Source organism: Schistocerca cancellata, chromosome 8 (genome assembly GCF_023864275.1).
Source record: "Schistocerca cancellata isolate TAMUIC-IGC-003103 chromosome 8, iqSchCanc2.1, whole genome shotgun sequence".
NCBI classification, from domain to species: Eukaryota; Metazoa; Arthropoda; class Insecta; order Orthoptera; family Acrididae; genus Schistocerca; species Schistocerca cancellata.
In genome coordinates this window covers 22,468,887-22,477,069 of record NC_064633.1, presented here as the reverse complement: position 1 = coordinate 22,477,069, position 8,183 = coordinate 22,468,887, and the positions used below count along the sequence as shown (strand labels likewise).

Below are 8,183 nucleotides of genomic sequence, written 5' to 3'. Positions count from 1 at the left end.
AATTCGGGCGTCATCGAACCACGGAATTGACTGTCTAGGCATGGCTGAACTCCAGACAACAAGAGCCGTGTATCTCCTTCCTAGTGGAATGACTGGAACTGATCGGCTGTCAGGCCACATTCGTGTAATAGTCACTGCTCATACATGGTTGTTTACATCTTTGAACGGGTTTAGTGACATGTCTGAACAGTCAAAGGGAGTGTGTCTGTGGTACAATGTCCACAATCAACGTCTATCTTCAGGAGTTCTGGGAACTGTGGTGATGCACAACTTTTTTTGATGTGTGTAAAGCACTTGTCAAAAGACTGCAGTCGTCGACACATTGCAGCTTACAAGCAATACGTCGGCAGCACACAGTAGTCCGCATGTTGCAGACAAGACGCAACACGTCGGCAGTACGCATCCGTAAGCAACTAGCAGTCGACGTGCAGTTTGTTGACAGCAAACAGTATAAAGTTAACAGTAATCTGTGCTTTCGACCAATTAACAAGTTGTATGTGTTGTGAATGGCAATGGCCTTGCCGCCGTGGATACACCAGTTCCCGTCCGATCACCGAAGTTAAGCGCTGTCGGGCGTGGTCGGCACTTGGATGGGTGACAATCTGCGTCGCCATGTGCTGTTGCCATTTTTCGGGGTGCACTCAGCCCCGTGATGCAAATTGAGGAGCCACTCGACCGAATAGTAGCGGCTCTGGTCAAAGAAAACCATTGTAACGACCGGGCAGTGGTGTGCTGACCACACGCCCCACCTATCAGCATCCTCAGCTGAGGATGACACGGCTGTCAGAGGGTCCCGATGGGCCACTTTTGGCCTGAAGACGCAGTGCTTAATGTGTTGTGAATGATACAATAACACAAGTGTAGAACACAATTAATTTTATAATTAAAAACATCAATATGGACGATGATTGTGTTGAGATGAGAAAAAAAATATTTATTTATGCCTGTCATCACAGGAAAAATGATTACGTCAGGAGAAATGAATTAAGAAATAATTTGGAAAAATTCACCGACGCAGTGCTTAATGTGTTGTGAATGATACAATAACACAAGTGTAGAACACAATTAATTTTATAATTAAAAACATCAATATGGACGATGATTGTGTTGAGATGAGAAAAAAAATATTTATTTATGCCTGTCATCACAGGAAAAATGATTACGTCAGGAGAAATGAATTAAGAAATAATTTGGAAAAATTCAATGAATTTACTAAGCAGATAGAAACTCTTAATGAGGAAAATAATAAGATATGAAATCAATTTAAAGATTTTAATAATAAAATATAGTCATCCAAGGAGCAGGTACTTCACAGAAATAGACAGATTTACTCAATTTGACGAGAAAGTTCAGCAATTTGAGAAGCATTAAGCGAATACACTATATCATAAATTAAATGTTTTTAAAAACCTAATTCATATTGAAATGCTTCAACAATGCTATCTTGTACATAACGAAATTCAAGAACATACTAGGGAAATTCAGACTGATGTAGATAGCTTCCTAGAATTTGCAATAACGTAAAGTAAACTTGTAAAGCTTCACATCTCAGATGCACAAAATCGTATTGAACGTTTAGAGCAATCTTCACATGATAGCTTTACAGATTTGGAGGATAAAGGACAGGTCTTAGTAGATCCAAAATTTCAAGAGAGTGCACGAATGTTAAATAGTGTAAAGCTTTCCGGGTATGAAGTAACTCATTCAAATAATGAATTTAAACGATAGTGGGAGAAATTAGCTAATACAATACAAGAAATCACAGGAAATCAGTGTAGACGAAAATCTGTAGATACAAACACTTTATTAGAAATAAAATTAGGCAGTAGCATGAACCTATAAAAGCATTTTTCAAAGTATAAACCTGATTGAAATGTACACCAAACCCTTGCCTCAAAAGTGGGAGGATTTTTGGAATACAGATTTCGCATTAAGTTACCTAGTGCTGCTGAGTGAGGGAATACTCTCTCAGAAGAATTTAATTCATGGAAGGATTTTCAAGAGAAATTTACACAAAAAGTATCGTCACGAACGATACAAGAAAAATTAACATTAGAATTGCTCAATCCAAAGCACTACAGTAGTTCGTGAGGAAATTATAAAAAAGTATTTTGAATGGCATGTAACATGATGTAAATATTTACACAACTCACTAGACGAAGCTCATTTAGATGAAGTATTACTAAGATGGCTACACTATTATGCACATAAAGAAATTTTGTACCAGAATTGGGCTCCTGTAAATGAACTGTTATCTTTTGTGGAAAACCTAGATTCCACGAACAATGAAAAGAGTAGTCCAAATCAGGATGATACAGGTCATGAAAATAGTAACTTTACCAAAAGTATCAAAAGAAACGATAATCACATTATTGCCAAGTGTAAGAATATCAGGGAGGAAAGTCAAAACAACGATGTGACTTGAGAAATATGGACACACAGACGTTTAATAATAATGACCAGGACGAAAGGGCTATGATTGTACAACCCTTTATGTGAACACAATTCTAGGCATGAAAAGCGATCGACATCCTGGTCAGAGGGTCATGATCCCGGATGTATCAAAATGAATGTAGGCCCATGTAGGAAAAAATTTATAGCTTTTAGCGAAGTCACACCATTAAAAAAATTGAGTATTAGCAGAATATGAGCAATGGAGATGTACCAGAATTGCAAAACCAATAGTTGCAGGTATGATAAACAATTGTGAAGTAAATCTATCTGTAGATTTGGGAAGTGAAATTCCTATTATATCAGAATCGTTACTTGAGTTTTAAGACAGAAAAAAGTTTATCTGATACTTTCTGTAACTGGTGAATATGTGGTAGACATCACAGGAGTTGAATGGTTCAAATGGCTCTGAGCACTATGGGACTCAACTGCTGTGGTCATAAGTCCCCTAGAACTTAGAACTACTTAAACCTAACTAACCTAAGGACAGCACACAACACCCAGCCATCACGAGGCAGAGAAAATCCCTGACCCCGCCGGGAATCGAACCCGGGAACCCGGGCGTGGGAAGCGAGAACGCTACCGCACGACCACGAGATGCGGGCACAGGAGTTGAAGCTAGACCGATTAAACAAGAAGTACAACTAGCAATAACACTGAATAATTTTACGTTTATGCAGACCTGTTTAGTAGTATCAAAAGTGAATCTGCAGTTGCTGTTGGGTGTGGATTGACTGATGACATACACAGTAATCCTTGATTCTCCACATTACTTTAATGTGTCATTGTACAAACGAAGTATACATAATACCATCCAGAGGAAACCCTAGTGGTAATACAGACAGAGATAACATGTGATTAAAGCAACTAATACCGTTATAAACTTAGAGAGTGCAACTGGACTGCAAGGTGAACTACAAGAAGAAAGTAAAGCTAAAGCTTATGAGTCTGAATTGTTGAACAATTTATAAAAATATGATTTGTACAAAATATTACTAAAGAATATTACAGTATTTTCACATAAGCCTGGAGTACTGGGTCACTACATATGTACTTTACAGATTAACACTGAAACTCCTTTCTTTTGCAAACTGTATCCTACAACCTTTAGTGTACACCCATCAGTACAAGAAGAAATCAATAAGATGCTGGATGAAGGAATAACATAATGTAGCTCGTGTGTATGTAGCAACCAAATACTGGTTGTGCGTAAAGCCACGGGGGGAGTATGTTTGGTATAGGATGCAGAGACTCAGGGTAAACATACAGAATCGAAAGAGATAGACCAGCCAGTATAGATGAAATTTTGGTAAAATTCGAACAAGTTAGATATTTCAGTTCGATGGTTCTCACCACTGGTTACTGGTAGGTCAAACGGGACGAGAATTATAAAAATTTACAGCATTCCTGCACGAAGGGAAGTTATACCAAGTTAAAGCATTACCATTTGTACTGATGTCTCAGTATCAGTATTTATAAGAGCCCTAGATGTTGCATCAGTTAAAGATTTATAAGGACACCTCATAATCTATGTGGACAATGTACTCCTAGTATCCATATTTTGCAAACAGCAACGTAATTTATTGCCAAGGACACCAGAAAAGTCTTATGTTAAGAAGCATTTAAGTCTTTTTTGGCAGGGAGTGCTCATATTCCTAGGCCACATAATAGGTATAAACGAGATAAAATCAGATCCAGAACGAATCAAAGCTGTAAAATAATGTCCAGAACGAAAGAATATCAAATACTTAAAGGCTTTTCTAGGCTTAGTAGGACTTTATCAGCTATACAGGGCGTTACAAAAAGGTACGGCCAAACTTTCAGGAAACATTCCTCACACACAAATAAAGAAAAGATTTTATGTGGACATGTGTCCGGAAACGCTTAATTTCCATGTTAGAGCTCATTTTAGTTTCGTCAGTATGTACTGTGCTTGCTCGATTCACCGCCAGTTGGTCCAATTGAAGGAAGGTAATGTTGACTTCGGTGCCTTTACAAGTACGACAAAACATGTGGTTCATGCACGATGGAACTCCTGCATATTTCTGTGGAAGTGTTCGTACGCTTCTCAACCGATGGATTGGTAGAGGCGGACCAATTCCATGGCCTCTACGCTCTCCTGACCTCAACCCTCTTGACTTTCATTTATGGGGGCGTTTGAAAGCTCTTGTCTACGCAACCCTGGTACCAAATGTATAGACTCTTTGTGCTCGTATTGTGGACGGCTGTGATACAATACGGCATTCTCCAGGGCTGCATCAGCGCATCAGGGATTCCATGCGACGGAGGGTGGATGCATGTATCCTCGCTAACGGAGGACATTTTGAACATTTCCTGTAACAAAGTATTTGAAGTCACGCTGGTACGTTTTGTTGCTGTGTGTTTCCATTCCATGATTAATGTGATTTGAAGAGAAGTAATAAAATGAGCTCTAACATGGAAAGTAAGCGTTTCCGGACACATGTCCACATAACATATTTTCTTTCTTTGTGTGTGAGGAATATTTCCTGAAAGTTTGGCCGTACCTTTTTGTAACACCCTGCATATTTGGGGTCAACTGATGAATAGCCCAAGATTGTCAAACTTGATGAAGCAAAGATCAAAATGGATGTGGGTAAGTGAAGGATCTGATGCTTTTAACAAAATTAAAGTAGCATTGGTAGAAGTACTAATTTTAAAACATTCACAAATGGATCAAACCTTTAACTTATGAATAACTACTGATGCTTCTGAGTGTGGGATAGCATGTGAGTTGTTTCATAGCAGATGAAGTACTAGTTTGGGAGCATATAATATGCTAGTATTTGCGAGTTGAGCTTTAAGTAAGCATGAGTTAAATTGTACAGCAACAGGAAAGGAGCTATTACCTATTGCATAAGTACCAAGAAATTTGAAATTTTAATTTGGAGATCAAAGATAACTGTATACACCAATCACCAAGCCTTGTCATTCCTTATGAAAAGTCGCCTGTTGCATAGCAGAATTATATGATGGGTACTTTATTTTTACAAGAAAATCAAATTGATATTAGACATGTAAAGGTTTTGCAATACATAGTTCCTGACGAATTATCGCATGTATCATTAGGAATGGATGACATTGTAAGGGCAGAAGGTCCTGCAGCTACCTTTAATATAAGCTTGATAACATTAAGTGATATAAATAATGAAGTATGGAACTTAGCTTCATGTATTAAACAAGAGATAATTAACGATCCCAGGGAAGAACAATAGATACACTGTGTCAGCCTGTACTACCCAAAAGAACGCGTTAATTTGGAGAGTCAAGGAAGTTAGACTAAAATGGAGATTGTGTGTACCACAAACAGTGGAGCTCAATGTAATTAATTTGATTCACAGAGGGTATTGACCTTGTAGAGTATGCAAATGTATAAAACAATAAGATTACATTTTACTATTTTAAAAAATTAGGTCGAAAAGTATTATAAAAAATAAGAATTTGTGCAGTATGTCAAAGGACAAAACATAATAATCAAGCAGCGTTGTGTAAGCTGTACCTGATGGTATCCAAAGGATTACACGACCTCACAGCAGCGGATTTTTTTGGCAACTGCCCAATACGAGTATTGGTCAAAGTACATTAAGCTCTATCGAATAGAACATGCCAACAATGAAACAGTAATTAGGGGTTTAATGGAATTCTGAAATGATATAGGAAAACTCTGCACTGTATTGACAGACAATGGACCACAGTTTACCAGTCAAGCTTTTAAAGAATTTTTGGGTTGGCAAAATTTAAACAAACTGCTATTTCAAAAACTACATACAAAATAACCCTTGTAAACGAATAATAATGAAAGAAATTGCTCAACTTTATAGAACCTATTGCTCAAAGCAGTATACAGGTTGGACACAATTGATTTCTGAGTATCAAATGATTATTAAAGAACTGCCACATCTAACAGCTGGCCTACCACCTGTAGAAATAATGGACAAACTGTTTACAATAGAACATTTTTTAAAATTCTTTAGTTTGCCAAAGCACGAAACCTTGCCAATAGAAGAAATACAACGACAAGTAACAAAAATCCTAACAGACAGCGCAGATCTATGAGTCCATCAAAACAATGATTGAGCGCAAGTACCACAGTTTAATATTGGAGACCTAGTGTTATTTAATGATCATCTAGTAAGCTCAAATATTAGGAAAAACTTTATTTGTCTCTTTCTTAAGTATGTTGGACCCTGCAGAATTGAGGTAGTTCCCCTTCCAAAAGCATTATTTTTAGTAGAGCCAAGTGTGGGAAAAAAGGGCTATACAATGTAGAGATGGTAAGAGATTTAGGCAGTAGAGTAACTGACTGGAAACCCTATCAAGCACTGTATTTCACTCTGAATAATGTGAATTACGTAACTTTTTTAAAACTTTTGTACTTAATGATTGTATTGTGGGTTGGTTTGTGTTCATTTTATAGGGAGAGGTGTGGGATTTGCAGACATTACAAGTCAGACACACACACAATTAACACAGTGCTGTCTTTTACTTTACAGTATTTCCACAGCAGGGTGCTGGACTCACCTTTCAGGGCCTGTTCGTGTGAAGTCGGGACATTACTGATCTGCAGGGCATGTCGACGACGCTGCAGCCTGCGGCATCCTGATGAAGAACCTGGCAGGGAGGGTGTCCTGGGATAGAGAGGTGGGAAGGGATTCTGTCTTCGGGGTCTATCTTCTTTCCTTCTTTGGCTCCAAAACTCTATTTTTTCACATTCTTAGTTCTCAACTTCGAGCACCAACTCTGAATTTTCTCGTTCCATATTCATAAGTCTCTATCGTTGAAACCCTTCCCTGTTTTTCGTGTCAATAGCGACATTCGTCGTGGAGTGATTATGAAGTTTATTTCAGTGAATTAGTTGAAGAACAACGTGTGCACACCCATACCCACCTACTTTTTCTCTCTCTCTTTCTGTCACACACACATACACACACATATACACACACACACACATACTTGCAAATAGTGTAAATCAGGCACACAACACGATCTCAAGACGATGCGGGAAACGTTATAGGAACAATAATAGCTTTGTTTAGGAGTTAGTCTTGTCACTTTTTCGAAGGGAGGAATAAGGGGGCTAGGTCTTGGAATAACTTAAAGACAGGAGTGATGAGTTAACCTGTAGAAGGAAGAGAGTTTTGCAGGAGAGTAACGATAGGAACAATAGTCAGGCAGGAGAACTGTCCGGAGACAATCAGGAGTCTGTAGTAGTCTGGTGGGTGATGTAGAGACAGTAGAAAGAAGAAAAGAAGGGAGAAGTACTGGACTACTTAAAATAATAGTAAAGAAGCTGATGCACTTCACGAGAGTCTATGAGTAATATACTAAAATGTAGATTTTCATGGCCGGAAATATCATGTCCATTATAATTATCTGGGCTGTTATGCCGTGGTTGGTTGATGAATTGTGTGTCGATTCCCAACGTTTCGTCTCCAACTGCGGCAGACATCTTCAAGGGGGTCCGTAGCTCAATGGAAGGTCCAACACACCCACTGGCTCGCTACTGACTGAGTCAGTAGTTACCATGTAATTCCAGTAAGTGGTTTTACATGCATTAAATGTGAAGCTAGAGCGTCCACTGGGTTTTTTTACAGGATTTTTCTTGCTACAAAGCAACATTTACGATTAGTCTTGTATTAATGGAGCTGGTTTTCCCGAGTCTGAACACAGTACGGAATTTGGGAAAGCTTTCAACTGACTGTTTCACTGTCATT

The 8,183-nt window shown here is 38.4% G+C and overlaps 1 pseudogene; it reads left to right on the top strand.

Annotated features, from left to right (window-relative positions):
- The first annotated feature begins 508 nt into the window (after positions 1-508).
- Positions 509-626, top strand: LOC126096141 (5S ribosomal RNA; annotated as a pseudogene).
- The last annotated feature ends 7,557 nt before the right edge of the window (positions 627-8,183 follow it).